Source organism: Lynx rufus, unplaced genomic scaffold, assembly GCF_022079265.1.
Source record: "Lynx rufus isolate CCGP_SWC_20201006 ecotype Redwood Valley unplaced genomic scaffold, mLynRuf1.p SCAF_7, whole genome shotgun sequence".
NCBI classification, from domain to species: domain Eukaryota; kingdom Metazoa; phylum Chordata; class Mammalia; order Carnivora; family Felidae; genus Lynx; species Lynx rufus.
Genome location: NW_025814889.1, coordinates 120,535,557 through 120,555,941, shown reverse-complemented (window position 1 = coordinate 120,555,941; position 20,385 = coordinate 120,535,557). Strand labels below are relative to the sequence as shown.

Below are 20,385 nucleotides of genomic sequence, written 5' to 3'. Positions count from 1 at the left end.
TAAGGTGGTATCTCCTTGTGGTTTTGATTTGTATTTCCCTGATGATGAGTGATGTTGGCATTTTTTCATGTGTTGGTTGGCCATCTGGATGTCTTCTTTGGAGAAGTGTCTACTCATGTCTTTTGCCTGTTTCTTCACTGGATTATTTGTTTTGTGGGTGTTGAGTTTGAGAAGTTCTTTATAGATTTTGGATACTAACCCTTTATCTGATATGTCATTTGCAAATATCTTCTCCCATTCTGTCAGTTGCCTTTTAGTTTTTCTGATTGTTTCCTTCTCCTGCAGGAGCTTTTTATTTTGATGAGGTCCCAATAGTTCATTTTTGCTTTTGTTTCCCTTGCCTCTGGAGATGTGTTGAGTAAGAAGTTGCTGCCAAGGTCAAAAAGGTTTTTGCCTGTTTTCTCCTCGAGGATTTAGATGGGTTCCTGTCTTACATTTAGGTCTTTCATCCATTTTGAGTTTATTTTTGTGTCTGGTGTAAGAAAGTGGTCCAGGTTCATTTTTCTGCATGTTGCTGTCCAGTTTTCCCAGCTCTACTTGCCGAAGAGACTGTCTTTATTCCATTGGATATTCTTTCCTGCTTTGTCAAAGATTAGTTGGCCATATGTTTGTGGGTCCATTTCTGGGTTTTCTATTCTGTTCCATTGATCTGGGTGTCTGTTCTTGTGCCAATAAGTCTAGTTTTGAAGGAAGACAATTCAGTGAGGCTGAGGAAAAGATAGAAATTCTGGACTGAGCCACAAGAACAAACTTGCAGAAAGGATAATCCCTAGGGCTAAGAATTCTCTTAGTAAGGTGGTTGTGGTTGAAGTCATAGGCACCTCTCACTTGATTCTGGAGCATGGAGAGGAGGTGAAGTCTGATGCTTAGAGGGGGAGCACTCTACTGCTCCAAGACTAGGGATTCAAGGATTAGTGAAGACAAAACCAGCTTGGGAGCAAAGGGTGAAAGGTCAAGAAAGGACTACCAAAGAAGGGGCATTTTTAGGTTGAAAGTTTAGAACCATGGACATCTAAAGCCAGAAGAGTGTAGAGAGGATTCAGTCTAGAGTTTGCACTGGGCATGCCCTATTGTATGCTACATTTTTACAACAATTTTGTGCCTATAGTGGTATCAAATTTGTAATTAGAATGCTGTCCCTCGCAATTATCAAAAAGCTCTACTTAAATGGCCTTAAACAAAGAAGGGGATTTATTGGATCATGTAATTTAAAGACCAAAGAAAGGATGGGTTTCAGATGTAGTTGATCAGAGCTTTATTATTTTTCTTTCGTGATTCTCTCACCTCTGTCCTCTTTGATGTTGCCTTCATAATAAGCTGGCTTTTCGGTAGCAAAATGGCTGCTGCTGTTTCAAACCTCCCCTCAGTGTATCTTGCCACTCAGAAATGCCCCTTTTCCCATTAAATCAAGTCCTGGTTTCCTTCTGATAGGATTAACTAGGGTTCTGTGCCCATTCCTGAATCAAGTATCCTGATAAGGCAGATAATGATTATGGTGGTTCTTGAGGCCATTCAAGATTAACAACTCCTTTTGCTAGTGTTAGAGTTAATTCTATCCAGGTTGCTTGGCTGCTATACAACAGAAAGAATGGAATGGATGTTAGGGTGGCATTCTTCCATTTCCTCTGGAAGGACTGTTTCTTGTTCTCCAGTGTATATTCTCCAGTTTCAAGTTCATGATGGATACTCAATAAATATATATGAATGAATAAATCAAATATTTTATGTATTTTTTTTGTCTTTTTACCAGCGTTTCTTGTTTCCTTTCTCTAGTTCTTTCCTGTTCTAAAAACAGTGATTTTATTTTTTGCCCACTTAATCCTTTCCCTCCTGCTAATGACATGTAACTCATGTAATCGTTCTGTATCCAAACAAAATCATTCTCCTTCTGCTATTCCTATCAAACTACTGTCCCATCACTTTCTTTCTTTCTTTCCTTTTCTTCATTGTCAGACTCCCACCGTTTTCTTTTTCTTCATGGTCAGACATCAAGAGAGTGGTTTGCTCTAGCTGTCTTTTCTGCCTCATTATTCACTGATACCTCAACTTCTTGGAAACAGAATTTTTCCTTATCACTCTGCTACTCTCTCAAATGTCACTAATGCATTTGTTTTGTTCCCAAATCCAGTGATCTTTTTTTCTCAGTCCTAATTTTCCATGATTTCTTTGCTGCACCTAGTATTGTTGATGGTCCGTGCCTCTGGAAACAGTTCCCCTAATCTTGATGGTCCTTCTCCTTCTGCCTCTCTGATTGCTGTCTTTTGTCTTGGTTTGGTTTGATTTACTGATAATTATTCCTCTTTTTAAATTTTCTGTGCCTTCCCCCATCTTTTTAATGTAGATATTTTCTAAGTTTCTACCTGTAACATCCTTTCTTATCTTTTCTAGCTTTGAACTTCAGCTCTCATGTTTATGCCAGATGTTTCCCACACTGTAAGACCTTACCTCTGTTGTCTTTTTCAGTCTTGAGTTTGTAACTGCCAGCTGAACATTTCTACTTGGATATCCTATACAGTATGTCAAAAACTGCCCATATTTTCTTCCCTGCCTACCTTTTTCTGCTCTATTCTCTGAATGCTGTTCCATTCTCTTAGTCATCTAGACTAAAAATTTAAAGAGTCTTTGACTTCTGTTCTTCTTCATTCATTGTATTTTTGGTCAGTTTTCCCTACTGGAACAATTAAGGGAAACCATCAGCTCTTTGAAATAAAGGGCTATGGCTTATTTTTATTTCCTGTCTCCAGCTCCTAGCATGGTGTCTGGTAGGTACATAGTAGGTGCCCAAAAGGTGTTGGTCAGATAGGTTGATGTCACCCATGTAATATCTCTATGGTTATTACTATTGTTACTTTTTATTCCCACTGCTTTTTTATTTTTTTTATTTTTATTTAAAAAAAATTTTTTTTTTCCAACGTTTTTATTTATTTTTGGGACAGAGAGAGACAGAGCATGAACGGGGGAGGGGCAGAGAGAGAGGGAGACACAGAATCGGAAACAGGCTCCAGGCTCCGAGCCATCAGCCCAGAGCCTGACGCGGGGCCCGAACTCCCGGACTGCGAGATCGTGACCTGGCTGAAGTCGGACGCTTAACCGACTGCGCCACCCAGGCGCCCCCCCACTGCTTTTTTAAATTCCAGTTTAAGTCCTTGTTATTTTTGATCTGGACTGCTATAATGATCTTGTGATTGCCTTTGTTGTCTCTTTTTCTAATCTACTATAAGTATTGCTTTTAGATATACTTTCTAAAGCACAGACCCAGTAATGTCACTGCACTCCTGAAAAACTTCAATGAGTCTTTATTAACAACCAAATAAAGTACAAATTTCTCAGTTTGCTTTTCAGGGACTTCTGCGGTTTGGCCCTAAATAATCTTTTCATCTTCATATCCCTTTCTTCTTTATTTTCTAGGCAAATTGTTACTTTCCTGCCTCTGTTACTCATTTATTAAAACAGATATTTTCTGAATATCTACCATGTACCAGATGCTTTGCTAGAAACTGTAGAGAACTGGGGCGCCTGGGTGGCGCAGTCGGTTAAGCGTCCGACTTCAGCCAGGTCACGATCTCGCGGTCCGTGAGTTCGAGCCCCGCGTCAGGCTCTGGGCTGATGGCTCGGAGCCTGGAGCCTGTTTCCGATTCTGTCTCCCTCTCTCTCTCTGCCCCTCCCCCGTTCATGCTCTGTCTCTCTCTGTCCCCAAAATAAATAAACGTTGAAAAAAAAATTAAAAAGAAACTGTAGAGAATTGAAATATTGAAAAGTGCCCTTTCAGAACTTGAAGTCTATTTGGGGAGAGAGACATCAAATAAGTAATTACACATATAACTATTTCACTGCAAGGCTGTTTAAAAAAAAGCATTCATTCATTCATTCATTCATTCATGGTTGAAAGGCATAATGTTAATGTTCAAGAAGGTAAAACAATCACCTCTGCAGCAGCAGGTCATTAACAACTGGTAATACATAGAGGTCAACAGCACCAGAGTTTAAAAAATTATCAACATAATTGAGGATCTCTCCACTATAGGATGGGGAGTTGTATTCACATTACCAACAATAGTCACTCCAAGAAATGCAAGCAGTCTCATCCACCCTCATTCAGAGGGTAGGTCAACTATATTTGTCATGTAGATCAGCTACATTGTCACTGGAGACTGGAATCCAGCCATCCTCTTGGATATGTAGAGGTTGACTGCACCTCCTGAGTAGACATCTGTCTAGGTGGCTTGGTTGATGGCTCGATGGGCCAGATCATAGACCTGTTCCACCTCTAGGTCAGGAGGAACCCCGATCCATGACCTGATAAGCATACACAGAGCTAGAACCTACAGAGAAGGTGGATCCCAAGATCCAGTTTCCTTTACTGTTCACATAGTAGAGGCCAGGGCCTCTCTTATCCCAGCTACGGATTAGGGTGCCCATGGACAGTCCCATGCCTTTGTACTGATATATCATCTTGACAAGCAGCTTGAAGGCAGCTGTTACCGAGATACATTCCTTGTTTTGAAGCTCATAGATTCAACATTGCTGAGCCAATAGGTGCTCCCAGAAGCTGCATGCTCAGCAGGTAGGGACTGGTCTCTATAACCTTCCTTACTGCCTGGGAGGCTATATAGGTACCCATTGTGGCCTGAGAGTCTGCTGCAACAGTGACTGCATGTTGAAACTTGAAGGCCAGAGTGGTGGTTCCATTATAGCATTTGTATTCTTGGCTCTTTTAGGGTACTCCAGTGGGGCGTGGCCAGGCTCAGGCCATTGCTGGGACTCCCTCCCCTTTTTTTTTTTTTCCTACCATAATGCTGCATATTCTGTGCTGTTTTTTAAAACCCAACTCAAATGTCCTTTCTTTGGTGACGCCTTTCCTTATCTCAGCTGGAATTCATTCTCCAACTTCTGATTGCACTTTATATCCTCTCATGATTCACCTGACTTTTTACTTTGTATTATTATATGTGAATATTCTTTCTCTTACAAGCTATTTGAACAGTGTGGAATTTGAAACACTTAAAAAAATTTGTTTTTAAATGTTTTTATTTATTTTTGAGACAGAGAGAGAGAGAGAGAGAGAGCGAGAGAGCATGAGCAGGGGAGGGGCAGAGAGAGAGGGAGACATAGAATCCAAAGCAGGCTCCAGGCTCCGAGCTGTCAGCACAGAGCCTGACGCAGGGCTTGAACTCATGGACTGTGAGATCATGACCTGAGCTGAAGTCGGGCGCTTAACTGACTGAGCCACCCAGGCACCCCAAATTTGAAACACTTTAAGTCACTCTTGAGTATCTCAGTATATTTCTTACAGCAAGTTGGATGAATTAAATAAGTTGTATTGGGGGTCAGTTTTCTCACGTGTTTAATCCAAGAATCACTTTTTATTTTTTTAGGAATTATTAAACTTATTTGGCACACAGCTAGTTAGAAAATTAAATTCCAGTTAAGTTTGCCAATAATTATAACTTTTGGGTATTTACTGAATTTTAAACAGATGATTTTTTAAAAATTTACTACATAATCTCATTTTAATCTCCACAATAGACCTATCAACTAGATTTGGGAATTTTATTAATGTAGATTGCTGCAGTGTGGGGAGGACAGAAGAATACAATTTATTTTATTTTATTTTTTACATTTATTTAATTTTGAGAAACAGAGTGAGACACAATGTGAGCGGGGGAGGGGCAGAGAGAGAAGGAGACACAGAATCTGAAGCAGGCTCCAGGGTCTGAGCAAGTGGTCAGCACAGAGCCTGATGTGGGTCTTGAACCCACGAACTGTGAGATCATGACCTGAGCTGAAGTCAGACGCTCAACCGACTGTACCACCCAGGCGCCCCCAGAAGAATACAATTTAAACATAACATATAATAAGAAAATATGAGTAGTCTTTTTTGAGACACAGTTCTTGAGGTTATCAATTTGGCTGAATTTGTCTGCTAGATTTTTTGCTTCTACATTTTGATAACCCACATCTAATTTTAGTTTCTTTATGGTATCCTGCTGATTTTCTCATATAGAAGTAGGGAGAACTCATTTATTTAGTGATGTTAATAATAACTGTGCTAACAATCAAGTATGCTTTAAATTGTCATACTTGTAACATGCAATTCTGACTACATATACTGTGTCTTTTCTTTTTGATTCTTGTAATAAAAACCATAGACAGTGGAAAGCATTGTTATGACTATGCCAAAGGGCATTAGTTTTTGCATGGAACTGACCCCTGCGAGGCTGTAACCTACAACTTTGATCTCATTAGCAGTATGTGATTACCATTCATCTAAATGGACTACATAGATGGACCAAATACAGTTCACATTTTCATTCTTTTACCTAACTCCAGACTATATAAATGTTGAGTCTCAAACAGATAGTTAAGGGATAATTATATTTTGATGTATATTTATAAAACTCAAACCTATGAGATTGTTTCATGTAAATTTGTAGGGCAGCAACATGAATTCTTTAAGTCCTGTTTACTTTCAGCTTCATGTAAATGGTTTGGATATCATGTGTACCACCCAAACTTGGCACTAATGTAGTCATTAGTTTATTGCTGCTCTGTGCATACCTGCATTTTGACTGTCATGGTATTTGATATCACCAAGGCGCAAAGGAGGTCCAGTGGGAATGTTTTCTTTCTGTTTTATGTAGGTCATGGCACTTTTGCTCTCTGTACTGTTTCTGTGCCATTAGAATGGTGAACTGGTTTGCAGGATATTTAAACAATTTTTAATGAGGTACAGCATATAGTGAAGTGAAGTACACAAATCTTGGGTACAGCTCTGTGAACCCAGGTCAAGATGGAGAACATTTCCAATACCCTAGAAGGCTGCCTTATACCCTTTCCCAGTCAATGGGCGGCCCTTGAGAGGTAATTACTGTTGTGGCTTTTATCTTCATATTAGTTTTGACTTAGTTTGTTTTTGAAATTCATATAAATGGAATGCAGTTATACTAACTAGCCTTTTTTGTTTAGCTTGTTTTACTGATTTTATTTCTGAGGTTCATGCCTGCTGCTGCAAATTGTAGTAGTACTTTTTACTTGTTGTGTAGTTTTATTGTATAAATATACTACAATTTATCCATTCTGCTGTTGGTGAACAACTGGATTGTTTCTAATTTTTGGTTCTTATGAATAGTGTTTCCATCATCATTCTTGCACACATGTTTTGGGTGTGTATGTGTATATACTTTTGTATATGTACATAGATATGCATTTTGTTTGGCATAAATGTAGAAGTGGAATTTCTGGGTTACAAAGTGGGCATAATTTTAGTTTTGCCAAATGCTGCCATATAGTTTTCCAGAAAACTTTTTTACAAATTTACACTTCAAAGCAGCAATGTAGGAAAGTGTCAGTACTCCACATCTTTGCCTACATTTGATACTGTCAACCTTTTGAATTTTTATTCTGATGGGTGTGTCGTCATATCTTGTGTTTTAATTTGTATTTTCCCTGATGAATGATGATGTGGAGCACCTTTTCATATGCTTATTGGCCATTTGGATATCATCTTTTATGAAGTGCCATGTCATACCTATTTCAGTTATTTATTGTTGCTTAAGTAAAAACGGTTTATTATTATTTTTTACAACTCTATGGGTTGACTTGGAGGTTCCTTTCCTGGTTTTGTCTGAGCTGTGTTATGCAGCTGCAGAACTAGGGGTGGTCTCTTTGGGTTGGAAGGCCCAAGATGGCCTTACTCCCTTGTCTGTCAGTTGTGTTGGCTTTGGCTAGGGCACCTTGTTTTTGTTTTTTGTTTTTTCCTATGACTTCTCATACTCTGGTAAGGAGTAGGGCTTCCTTATATGGTAGAATAGCGTTCTAAGAGGGTAAAAGTGGAAGGTGCAAGATCTCTTAAGACCTAGTCTTGGAAGTTATATAACCTCACTTCCACCGTATTTTTTTTTGATTAATGTGAGTTATGACCAGCCCACATTGGAGGAGCAGCTATGCCACATTGCAAAGGGGCAAATATACCGGGATAGGAATAATTTGTAGCTATATTTTACCACTTTTTCACAAAGTTTTTGATTATTTTTTATTGGATTATCTTATTGATTTATGGGAGTGTTTTATATATTCTGGATACCAATCCTTTGGCAGATAGGTGTATTGTGAATATCTTCTACCTATCAGTAGTTTGGTTTTCTGTTTTTTCATAATGTCTCTTGATGTATAGAAGTTTTTAATTTTAATAAAATCCAATCTGCTAGTCTTTAATTTCATGATAGTACTTCGGTGTCTAATTTCACTAGAGCTTTAATAATTAATTTTAAATAATAGTGCTTCTAGGACAAGAAAAAGAATTATTATTATCTATAAAGCCATTTATCTTTTTCCCACTTATTTATTAAATTAGTAAACTATTGTAGGGTATTCATCAGGAAGTCAAGTACTTTTGAAATGTGTATTTAATGGAAAGTTGAGAGTTTGTTAGTTTCATGACTATTAATGAAAGTTTGTATGTTTGGGGTAGTTTTTTTATTTGATTACCTCATTCTGGGATGTAGACCTGGTTTAAATAGTAGATCTCAAAACAAATTTGAATCAGATATTTTCAAATTCCTTTGAACAGGCATAGAACTAGACTTATAAACAAAATCCTGTGCCTGTGGGAGCCAGGCATTTTACCTATTCTTTAATTTTTAGGTAGCCTTTAAATTTTAATGTTTAGTCCTTTTTTTAAAAAGTTTATTTATTTTGAGAAAGAGAGAGTGTGAGCGGGAGGGGTGTGCAGAGAGAGGGAGAGAGTTCTAAGCAGGCTCTGCACTGTCAGCATGGAGTCCAATGTGGGGCTTAAATCCATGAATCATGAGATCATGGTCTGAGTCAAAACCAAGAGTTAGACACTTAACCAGCTGAATGATCCAGGCACCCCAGTGTTTAATCCTTTTAATATAAACTTTTTCCAGGAAAAGCTATCTCACTGAAATTCTTCCTTCAGAGAGGTCTTCCCTCCCCATTCTCCTACAGTAGATTATTTGTACCTACCTATATTACTAACTTATTCTATTTTGTCTTGTTTGCTATTAGTTATTTCTAGTTTTTCTACCCTATAATAGTGTTATTCATGTAATACTTAACAAAATTATATGAGTGCTTATCATATACACTGAGTATTGGCATCACATTGGTTAATGAGAGAGATGTGATTCCTACCTGTAGAGGATGTAGAGTCTACAAGAGATAATGTAAATAAATTTGTAGCATAGCAAGTACTGTAACAGGGAAAGTAAAGAATGTTATAAGAATGCTTAGAAGGGTTCCCTACCCTATACCTGGTGTTAAAGGGAATACTTTTTGGAGGAAGTGACGTCTCAGGTAAGACCACTCACCAGTTAAGCAATAAGGTAAATGGACTGGATCATGCAGGACCATGTAAATTTTATAAAACGAACTTCTTTCCAAGAATAATGGGAAGCCACTGAAAGAGAGTGACATCATCATTCTTGTTTTGGTTACTATTGTTGTATGAGAAATTATGTAAAACTTAGAAGTTTAAAATGTCTATTTTATATTGCTCATGTTTTTGTAGGTCAGTAATCTGTTACTGGACAGTAATCTGTGTGCTGGGTGTTCCTCATTTAAGGCTTTGTCACTTAGTTGCAGTCAGATGTCAGCTGGTGCTAAAGCCATATAAAGATGTAAGTGGGCTGGATTTCTGATCTGGCTCACTCACATGGCTGGTAGTTGATCCTGGCTGTTGATGGACCATCAGTTTTGCTACTGACCAGATTCCCTACATGTGGCCTCTTCAGCATGATGTTTTTGGGGTAGTCAAGACTTTTTACATGGTGGCAGGCTTTACTCAGAGCAAATGTCTCAAGAGAATCAAACAAAAGCTTCATGGGCTTTTATGACCAAACTTGGAAGTTATAATAGTGTCATTTCTGCTGCATTTTATTGTTAAAAGCTAGTCATTAAAATTGAGCTGGCTTCAAGGGGAATGGACATAGACCACACCTCTTGATGGGAGAGGTGTCAAAGAGGTGTTTAAAAGTTACAGACATGTTTTAAAACCACCATGTCTTTCCACTGGCTACAGATTATTTATAATTCTCTCAAATGCAAAATTTATTCCCTCCAAAGTCCTCTTCCATCTTAAAGGATTATTTATTCTGGCATGAGCTCAGGATCCTCTTATCTAAATCAACTCTATGTGCACATGAGTCTCCCAATGTGCCATCTTTCATATATGGTTTCTTTTGATATGAAGACCTGTGAACCAGAAAGATGTTATCTGTTCCCCACAGTAGTGATTTAGGGGTGGGACAACCACAGTAGACACCCCCATTCTAAAACGGGGGAAATGAGAGGCACAACATAGTAATCATGAGACCATTGCAATTTTGAAATCCAGCTGGGAAGATGTTGCCAGTTTTGTGATTAGTGTTCAGTACTTCCCATGAGAAATTGTTCTCCACTGGGGCACCTGGGTGGCTCAGTTGGTTAAGTGTCTGACTTTAGCTCAGGTCATGATCTCATGGTTCGTGGATTCATGCCCCGTGATGGGCTCTGTGCTGACAGCTCAGAGTCTGTGTCTGTCTGTGCTGACAGCTTCAGATTCTGTGTCTCTCTCTTCTCTCCATCCCTCCCCTGCTCGCACTCTGTTTCTCTCCCTTTCAAAAATAAACAAACATTAAAAAAAAAAAAAGAAAATGGTTCTCCATTGCTCTTGGTTCTGCCATTTGGGTTCCAGATGCTTGGTTTTGAATCATTCTTTCATTTCCTTAAGAAATGCTATATGTCTGCATTTGGGTAGCTTTCTTGGCCTGCTTCCTACCTATAAAAGTTTGGGTATCCAAAGGCTTCTTTTCATTTTGTACTTACTCCATCTATTTAAGTTTCAGCTGGGAATACCTTTGTCAATACAGTTCCTATAAGAGGTTTTTGCTTTTTTGGTGGATTTAAGTGGAGTCTACTCCATTAGGTAAAAGTCACAACCTCTTCAAGCCAGGCTGTCTTTATCTTGGGTTACTTGTGAGGCTGCTAAGGGACCTGGCCAATGCTACATGTTTTTGATTTTTGTTACATCACTTTTATACTAACCTTTTTTCTGGTTGCTATTGCTGTCTACCTACCAAATTACCTAAAACAATTATTTAAAGTAACATCTTGTTTGACTCACATTTTTGTGGTCAGGTAGTTGCAGTCAGATGTTGGCTATGGTTATCTGTATGGTTGTGGTCATTTGAAGGCTCAGCTGGATTAGTTGACCAAGATGACTTAAATAGCTGGCAGATGATGTTGGACAGTTGCTCAGCTGAGCAGTGCTTATATATGTTCTCTCCAATGTGGCAATGTCAGAGTACCTGGATTTCTTATGGGACTCTAGAGCGAGTGTCTCAAAAGACTCAGAGAGCAGCTGTGTGGCTTTTTCTGACCTTGTCTCAGAAATCATACAGTGTCACCGCTGCTGCATTCTCATGGTTATAAGCAACCTATTAAGGCTGACCCAGATTCAGGGGGAGAGCACATAGATCCTACTTCTCAATGGGAGGAGTTTGAAAGAATTTGCAGATATGTTTTAAAACATGTTACTTCCACGGTTACCATAATCATAGCATAAACTTATTGAATGGTGACAATGTATCAGACATTTTGATGAGTATTTTATCTGAATTCCCTTATTTACTTTTTACCACAACCTTACGATTTTTTTCTTTTTACGATTTTATAACCATTTTGTAGATAAGGAAATAGAAGTTGGAGAGGTTAAAGGACTTGCTCAGGATCACACAGCTAATAAATTATAGACTCTAGAGTCACACTAAGTTCTCTCTGACCCAAGTCCACAGGCTTAAGCATTGCTAAATTGGCAAATTACTGTAAGTAGAACAGAACTATGTTTTAGGTAGCTTGTTCCTGGAAGCAGGAAGACTAGTTAGGAAGCTATTACTACCATCGGGTGCTTATTTTATCTATTTTTATACAAGGTAAGCAATAGAAGGGATGGAAAAAAGTGGGAGAGGGAAGGTATGTATTATTAAATATTTGTAGGAAAGATACAATATTTTTAGGTCAGATAATTTTTGTGGGTATAATGATTTTCAATAACTATTTGTTGTTGGTTAATATTACTGACCATCTTCACCCTTCTTCATTTCTCGTCTACCATAGTGTTCATTCAAGGAGTCACACAGATCCCTAGGTCTGTTGTATAACTAGTATATGATCTTGGTAATTTAAAGATAGAATAAAAATTGTTAGGTTTTCTTCTTTTCTCTACCAAAGGCAGATTTTTCAGCCACTTATTAGACTTGAGAAAAATTTGAGAATTACTCTCAGGAGTTGACAGACTATAGCTTATAGTTTAAATCTAGCCTGTAGCTTGCTTTTTGTAAATAAAGTTATACTGGAACACAGCCATATCCATTAATTTACATATTCTCTAAGACTCTTTTTATGCCATGATGTTGCATGGCTCTAGCAGAGACTATGTGGCCCCATGATGCTTAAAATATTTACTACCTGGTGCTTTACAGAAAAAAGTTGTAGACCCTTGTTCTGTATAATGCAAAACCTATTTAGTTCACTCTCTTGAATATGTGGGGTGCTTAGTGCGTGTCAGGGCATAGTTGTGAGACAGAATGGCCATGTATGTCATTGTATATCTTAGTAGCAGAGATCAGTGATTAAGTCAATTATTGGTGCATATCACGGGTGTAAAAAAGCAAAGGTTCAGAGGCCTCTAGAAAGTATTCCAGCAAATATGATAGAACTGTCATTTTAGGCTGAGTTCAGTTACTCTACTTGTTTTGTACTGTGGGCTGGATTTACATGAGTGTGGTTTACCAGGTTACTAATCACTAGAAGTAGTAGGTGAGAGACCCATATGTGACGCTTGCCCTTCACTAAGGTGAGAATAACTATCTGTAGGTTATTCTTTATTTACTCTATTTAAAATTTTTTATTTTAGAAAGCCTTACAGATATTTTCATTTTGGTTTGTTTTTGGCCTCTCTCAGCTGGTTTTTAACAGTGTTACATTTAGTGCCTCATTATATCTAGGAGATACATTGGTTTACATTACTGGGCATTTGATTTAATCTCATGCCCTATTTAGGACATTGTTGTTTAAGCCGTAGGACTGACCTAGATGTTTGCAAGCAGAGCACTCAGAGAGAGATACCTTGCGGCACTGTGGAAGTACGCAGATCAGGTTATGCTTTGCACACTCATCTCTGGTTGTGTCCTCAGGCTTTATTTAGAGTAAATGTATATTATTTCTAATTATTTTGTTTTTATTTGCTGCAATTTGGAAATGTGATTATGCATTTACTAATGTTATAGGAATGGTTTTCTCAGACAACCAGAATGTTTTATCTACCTGAAGTGTCAGTGAAAGTACTTCTTAAGTGTTAATGATTTACAAAAAAAGCCTGTGTGTGTGTCTATAATTGAAAGAAATAAATAACTCTCTTAAATATATAAAGTTAATTTTATTAGCTGACCATTTGGAAATAGGTTATTGATTCACTTTTGCTATACTCAGAAAAATGAAATGATAGAATGTAGTGAATCTCCTTTTGTAAAGGCAAAAACTACTCTAAGCATATATTTTGTCACGCATTTTGTGTTTTACAACAAGTAACTAACTTTACTCTTTAAAAAGTGAGCATTAGGGTCACCTGGGTGGCTCCATTGGTAGAGCATCTGACTCTTGATTTTGTCTCAGGTATGATCTCATGGTTTGTGAGTTTGAGCCCCATGTTGGGCTCTGCGCTGACAGTGCAGAGCCTGCTTGGGATTCTCTCTCCCCCTCTCTCTGCTCTTCCCTAGTGTGTGTGCGCATGCTCGTTCTCGCTCGCTCTCTCTCGCAAAATAAATAAACATTTTTAAAAAGTAAGTGTTAAATAAGTACAGTGACGGTTGAGTACTTTTCCTTCTTCTCACTGTTAAAAAATCTTGTTAATTGTTTTTAGTGACATTTATTGTCCTGATAAAATTGTGCTAATCTGTGACTTGTACTCTTTGTGAAAAAAATTTGTGCTACAGTGAGCCTGTGATGATGGGACTTCTGAAAAAGTGATAGTAAGAACCTTCACATGGTAGTAGGCTTACTTTCTCTATGTAAAATGAATGCATGTCCCCAAACAGGGCCTCATTTCATTTAAGAAAAGGTGGTGTAAAAAAACAGAGCTGGGGCGCCTGGGTGGCGCAGTCAGTTAAGCGTCTGACTTCAGCCAGGTCACGATCTCGCGGTCCCTGAGTTCGAGCCCCGCGTCGGGCTCTGGGCTGATGGCTCAGAGCCTGGAGCCTGTTTCCGATTCTGTGTCTCCCTCTCTCTCTGCCCCTCCCCCGTTCATGCTCTGTCTCTCTCTGTCCCAAAAATAAATAAAACGTTAAAAAAAAATAAAAAAATAAAAAAACAGAGCTAAATATGTGAGGTGATGGATATGTAATAAATTTGATTGTAGGAATCCTTTTATCATCATGTTGTACACTTTAAATAGCTTACATTTTGTCAGTTATACTTCAATAAAACAGAAAAAAATATAAGCAAAGATGGCTTTTAGACAAGAAAGAAAATAGCTATATTTTACTAGGAGCTATATGTTTTTACTATTTGCGTAAGTGGGAATGAGAGTTTTTTCTACACCTTAAGCTGGTCATCTTTACCAGGCTCTGTGGTGCCCTTTGACCCTTCACATTTGACATTCATACTTAATAGGCCTGGTGGCTCATTCTGATGATTTAGTCAGGAAATGGAAGCTGGTTGCTTTCTGAGAATAGCAGCTGATCTTTAGTTTTTGAACTGTTAATTGGGTAATCAGCCTGGTCCTTTTGGCAATATTGGCAACAAATTGGAGTTTGCTTTTTACAAGAGTGCGACTGTGTAACTGATTCTACTTTTCGGTTTCATTTTACCAGTGGTGACTTGATATTTAGGATACTTGCCTCTTATGTGAGCAATTTGAATAAGAATGAAGATATATTAGTTTATCTATTGCTCTGTAACAATATTACCATAAACTTAGTCCCTTTAAACAACATGCATTTATTGTCCCACATTTTCTGTAGGCCCTCTACTGGACTCACAAAGCTTGAATCAAGGTGTTTGCCAAGGCGTAGTTCTCAGCTGAGGCTTGACTGGGAAAGGAACAGTTTCCGAGTTTACTCAGGTTGTTGGCAGAATTTAGTTCGTTTTTACTGTAGGACTCAAGGCTTTAGTTTCTTGCTGGCTGTCAGCCAGAGGTCGGCTTCAGCTCCTAGCACTAGCCTCCTATAGTTCCCGGTCACGTGGCATTCTGACCATGGCCACTTGTTTCCTCAAAGCCAGCAAAGGAGAGAGTCTCCATCAAGGTGGGTGCTACCTACAATAGTATGTAACATAATCACATACTTAAGTGCAGATAATCATGTACATTCTGTCATTTTTACCAAATTCTTTTGTCTACAAACAAGGTACAGGTCCTGCCCACACTCAAGGGGAGAGGGTCATACAAGGACGGGAATACAAGAAGTTGGGGATCATGGGGATCACCTAAAGGGTCTGTCTGCTACAGAAGGGAAAGGAAAATTGGGTTTTCTTTTCACTTACTATAAATAACTTGAGGTCAGGATTCATGTTTGATTCTTCCTGTAATTTTTCCTCTCCACTATCACCCACCTACTAGACAGTGTCTTACACTTAGTAGGGACTCATTTGGTATTTGTTGGCTTAATTACTTAACGCTATGAAACTGCTACTAAAAAAAGCTGAAACTCTTGTACTTGATCTGACAATCTGTTTGCAAATTGAAAGCCATTGTGTATAAGCCAAGACTATTAAAATGTTAATTATTGCTAGCAATGTGTGACATTTTATCATCTCTACCATCAAACAGTAATTTTTAAATTTTTTAAATTATTTATTTTTTTAAACAGTAATTTGTAATAAATACTCCTTTTCTTGGAAGAAGACATACTTGTGCTCTGGTTAAAATTGGAGAATACACAGGCTCCAGACTGGCTCAGTTGGTAGAGCATGTGACTCTTGATCTCAAGAGTCGTGAGTTCTGGCCTCACATTGGGTATAAAGTTTACCTAAAAAAAATTAAATAAAAAAAATGGAGAATACAGATCACCTTGTTAAATTAGTATAGCAGTGGTAGTGGCTGTCTGAGAAGATCTAGAATCTTGTTATGAGAGACTAATAGTTGTATAAGGTGGCCTTCTTTTCATGGTGTTCTACTTCTTTGTCTATCAGCATATTTGCCTTCTAAATCTAAATAAACCTTTTCATTTTGTCTATGAGAAAAATATAAGCTGCCAGATCAAAGAAGTCAGTATTTCTAACTCTAAGGCTTGTGCTCGTAAAGAATCACATTCAGCATTGTAGAGATATTAATTACGTATATACTTAATGATCCATATTGCCCTAGAACATAGAACTAACATTTTGCATATTAGCAATTCTTTCTTGAATAGATAAGATGGAATACCTAAAATTGCTTTGATTTTAGCATTTTAGTTAGGTAGCATGAACTAACACGAGACAAGGGAAATAAAAGCCAATAATGGGAAAATATACAACAAAGACTCTAGGTTTTTGTGGAGTCAGGCAAGTCCTTAATAAATTCAGTATTAATCTAATGGTAACAGAGAAGCCAGCCAGGAATCACTGCATTCAGAGGTAGGAATAGTTCATATTGAATTAAAGACTGAGAGAGGAATGGATATTCCAGTTAGTAAAATGGCTATATAAGAAGTGACTACCATCAACAAAGAATAGACAGTTACCAAATGCGGGAAGATTCTTGGTTGCAACTGTGATTATGTATACACCTTTTACAAGCAGCAGTATCTTTGGGAACAGAAAAATAGCAGGGAAAACTAGCTGGATTTTGGTGTATAGCCCTAGAGAATTTTTATTCTCAGCTTCTATTACCATCTGTGTTAGGCAGAATTCTAAGATGTTCCCGAAGATTCTTACTCTCTGATGTACACGTCAAGTATAATCCCCTTCTCTTGAGTTGCTTCTGTATAATCTTCTTTGTGTGCTGGCAGAACTTGTGAATATGTGAATATGATGAATTATCACACCTGTGATCAGGTTACAAATCAGTTGACTTTAATCAAAAAGGGTATTATTATTATTTGAGAATGGAGTCAGTCTCAACCCTGCAAGAAACTAAATTCTGTCCACAACCAGTGATCCTGGAGGAGGACACCACAGTTTAGATGAAACCATAGCCCTGGCAGATACTTTGATTTCAGCCTAATGAGTTCCTGAGCAGAGCACCAAGCTAACATGGACTCCTGACCACAGAAACCATGAGATGATAAATTTATGTTGATTTAAGGCTCTAATTATATGGTAATTTGTTATGCAGCCATTTAGAAAAAGAATATGGCACCTTCTATGTGACTTAAGTTTCTAAAGGAGTACGTTCCTAAACGTACGTTCTAAAGGAGTATGTTCCATGCCCCATCCTTTCCCAATGTTGTGTCTATACTCAGTTATTTTCTTTCCTGGAATGATTTCTGTTATATATCTATTCTACCCATCATTTAAGGCCCATCTCACATACCATCTCCTTGTTGACAGTTTCCTCATTTCCGTAGATGAATCATTTTTTTGTCCTCTGAATCTCCAGTATACTTTGTATCTTTTTCATGTAACTTACATATTTTACTTTCATTGGAGTTATTTGTATTCATGGTTTATGCTTTTTATTTTAAATTTGCTTGTTTTTTTTTTAAATTTTTTTTTTCAACGTTTTTTTTTTTTATTTATTTTTGGGACAGAGAGAGACAGAGCATGAACGGGGGAGGGGCAGAGAGAGAGGGAGACACAGAATCCGAAACAGGCTCCAGGCTCTGAGCCATCAGCCCAGAGCCCGACGCGGGGCTCGAACTCACGGACCGTGAGATCATGACCTGGCTGAAGTCGGACGCTTAACCGACTGCGCCACCCAGGCGCCCCTTAAATTTGCTTGTTGAATTGAATTGAACATGCATACATTCAAATATTCCATAAGATGAAAGAATATATAAGAAGAGTTAGTGTTCTTAGCCCAATTCACTGGTCCCTCAGGCCTCTGGTCCAGAGGCAACTTCTTTTCAGTTTTAAGTGTATCCTCTATAAAGATTCTATACATAGGCAAGCATATATGTTTACATGCTCTTCCTCCTTTATATATACATTCTTTTCTCCCATTGTGAGATATATGAAGAATCCATGACTTTTCCTTCTTGTATTAATCTCCTGAGGCAACTAAGTATTTAAGACTTACTGAATTTATTCTTTCCCACCAAACCTTTCATTGATGTTACCTATATTAACTCTAATCTCATTTTGACAGACTCTTTGATTAAAATGCTTTTGTTAGTAGGGTCCAAAACCTTTCTGAACATTTCATTGTTTAGGTTGAATGTCGTATATCACAAAATGCCAAAGGCTTATAACTGTAAAACATATTTACTGGATTAGAATCACATGGAAAAATATTTCTGAATTGGATATTAATATTAGCAGGTGCATCCTTTCTATCCTCTCTGATAATCCCTTTGCTACTCTCTTGGCAGTGTGTGTGAAGTGTCTTAATGGGGATGGGTTTGGGAATACTGCAATAGAATAAAGGGTTTTCAATTTATATATGAATTTCAGTTCTTTGAACTGAACTTGAGATATTATATTTATTACTTGTTCTCAGGATGCTGTTGGGAAAGTGAAGCTGCTAACATTTCCTGAAATTCTATAAAATGAAAACATAGACTACCTAACCTTTGTGATCTGTGTGCATGATTCTGGGGCCTTGTATTTTGTTAAAGCTTTTAGTAACTTGTTTACCTCTCAGCATCTAGTTGTTTCAGTTGCCTTATTAAAAGTATTGACTACTTCCAAGCTTGCTTTTTTTCTCTTACCCATTCTCAGAGTATCTGATTCTCTTTCCTTTTGGTGAAATTAGAATGAATAAGAAAGAAGTGATCCCGAGAGTGCACAAACCCTTCGTGACTAAGTTCTTATCAAGTTTATTTTTGAAGTGCATATGTGTGTTTGCTTCTTTCTCTTTTATGTTCTCTTTAGTCACAGTTGTGCTGCTTAGCACATCATTCAGGAAAATATATAGGGATTGAGATTAGAGAAATCAGCCATTGTTACCAACTTTATAAAATAGCAGATGGTTACAGACTTTGAATTCAGTTGAATTGAGTACTGAAGGTTGTGTGTTTATTTGAATTTTAGTTATCCAAGCCACCATCTTTCCTATTGCATAAGATGACATTGATCTTGTTGAGGAGGAAATTCAGGGCCAGTTTATTTTTGATACGACCTGTGTATTAATAACCACTTCATAATTAAATGCTTTTTCTGTAACAGGGATTCTATGTTATATAAGAAGATAGTAGATTTCAGCTTTTATCCGACTCACTAAAAGCACACTAAATTTAAAACTTTAAGTACTGAGAAGATATTGATGTCTTCATTTTGTAAATATGTATATTTTTCCGGAAAGATTCAGAGATTATGGAATTTTTATAGTATTTTTTGTTATGGTATTTTTATATAGCATTTTTAATAGGATCTCATAGTATTCTTCAGGGAACATAGAGCTCATCATGGTTTCTAATTGTGCTTTCTGATTTGGTAAGTTCCTTATAAATACAAGCAAAGAGAGATTCGTTTTGAGTAAATTTTGCATTTGAAGAGCCTCAGTGTTAATGATGTTTTTAGGGCAAATACTGAATACATTTAATTTTTTGAAAAATATCAATTTATGGAAAACAGATTGTGTAAAATACTTGAAGTTAGTTTGGTTGTGTTTAATTCAATTATATAAATTTCCATAATGATTTGCACACAGGGATTTACTGTGTCTTCTCTGGTTGCAGTTGCCTGGAACCTGATTTAAACCAGTTTAGAACAAAAGGGAATTTATTGACTGCTATAACTGAGACAGAGAGAGGCAGGGTAAGGCTAAGCTTCAGGAGTGAATGGGACAGGGGAATTGGGTATCATCAGTGGGGCTCTTTTTCTCAGCTTTTGCATTTACTTCGGTGTGTTTGCTTCATGCTCTTAAAATTCTGCATTCTAGTTCTAATCTAATGCTGATTCCTGCACATGGCTGCTAGCAGACAAGGACTTCAATCAACTCTCTTCAGTTTCTAAAAAAAAAAAAAAATCTCCTATACATGTAAGGCTTCTGATTGGCCCAGCTTTGATCAGATGTTCCTCCTCCGCACCAGCCAAACAACTGTGGCCTGGAGAGTTGGCAGTCTTTTCAAGAAGATGCCAGCTCATATTCTAACTACATAATTACAGAGATGGGGTAGGAATATTTTTCAGAAGGTAGTGGGATGGCAAGGATGGAGAAGAGGAAAAGAGGAGTTAATACCTTTCAAATGTAGTAGCTGCTTAGGGGAAGGCTTTCACGGGGAAGTGGGCAATAGGGAGATCACTGAA

General features: G+C 37.7%; 1 protein-coding gene and 1 pseudogene across 5 annotated transcripts in view; one reads left to right on the top strand and one right to left on the bottom strand.

Annotated features, from left to right (window-relative positions):
- The window catches only part of ANKS1B (ankyrin repeat and sterile alpha motif domain containing 1B), a 1,075,523-nt gene that overhangs the window by 41,859 nt on the left and 1,013,279 nt on the right, over positions 1–20,385 (top strand). The gene's annotated exons all lie outside the window — the stretch shown is intronic.
- On the bottom strand, positions 4,108–4,802 carry LOC124501204 (proteasome subunit beta type-5-like; annotated as a pseudogene).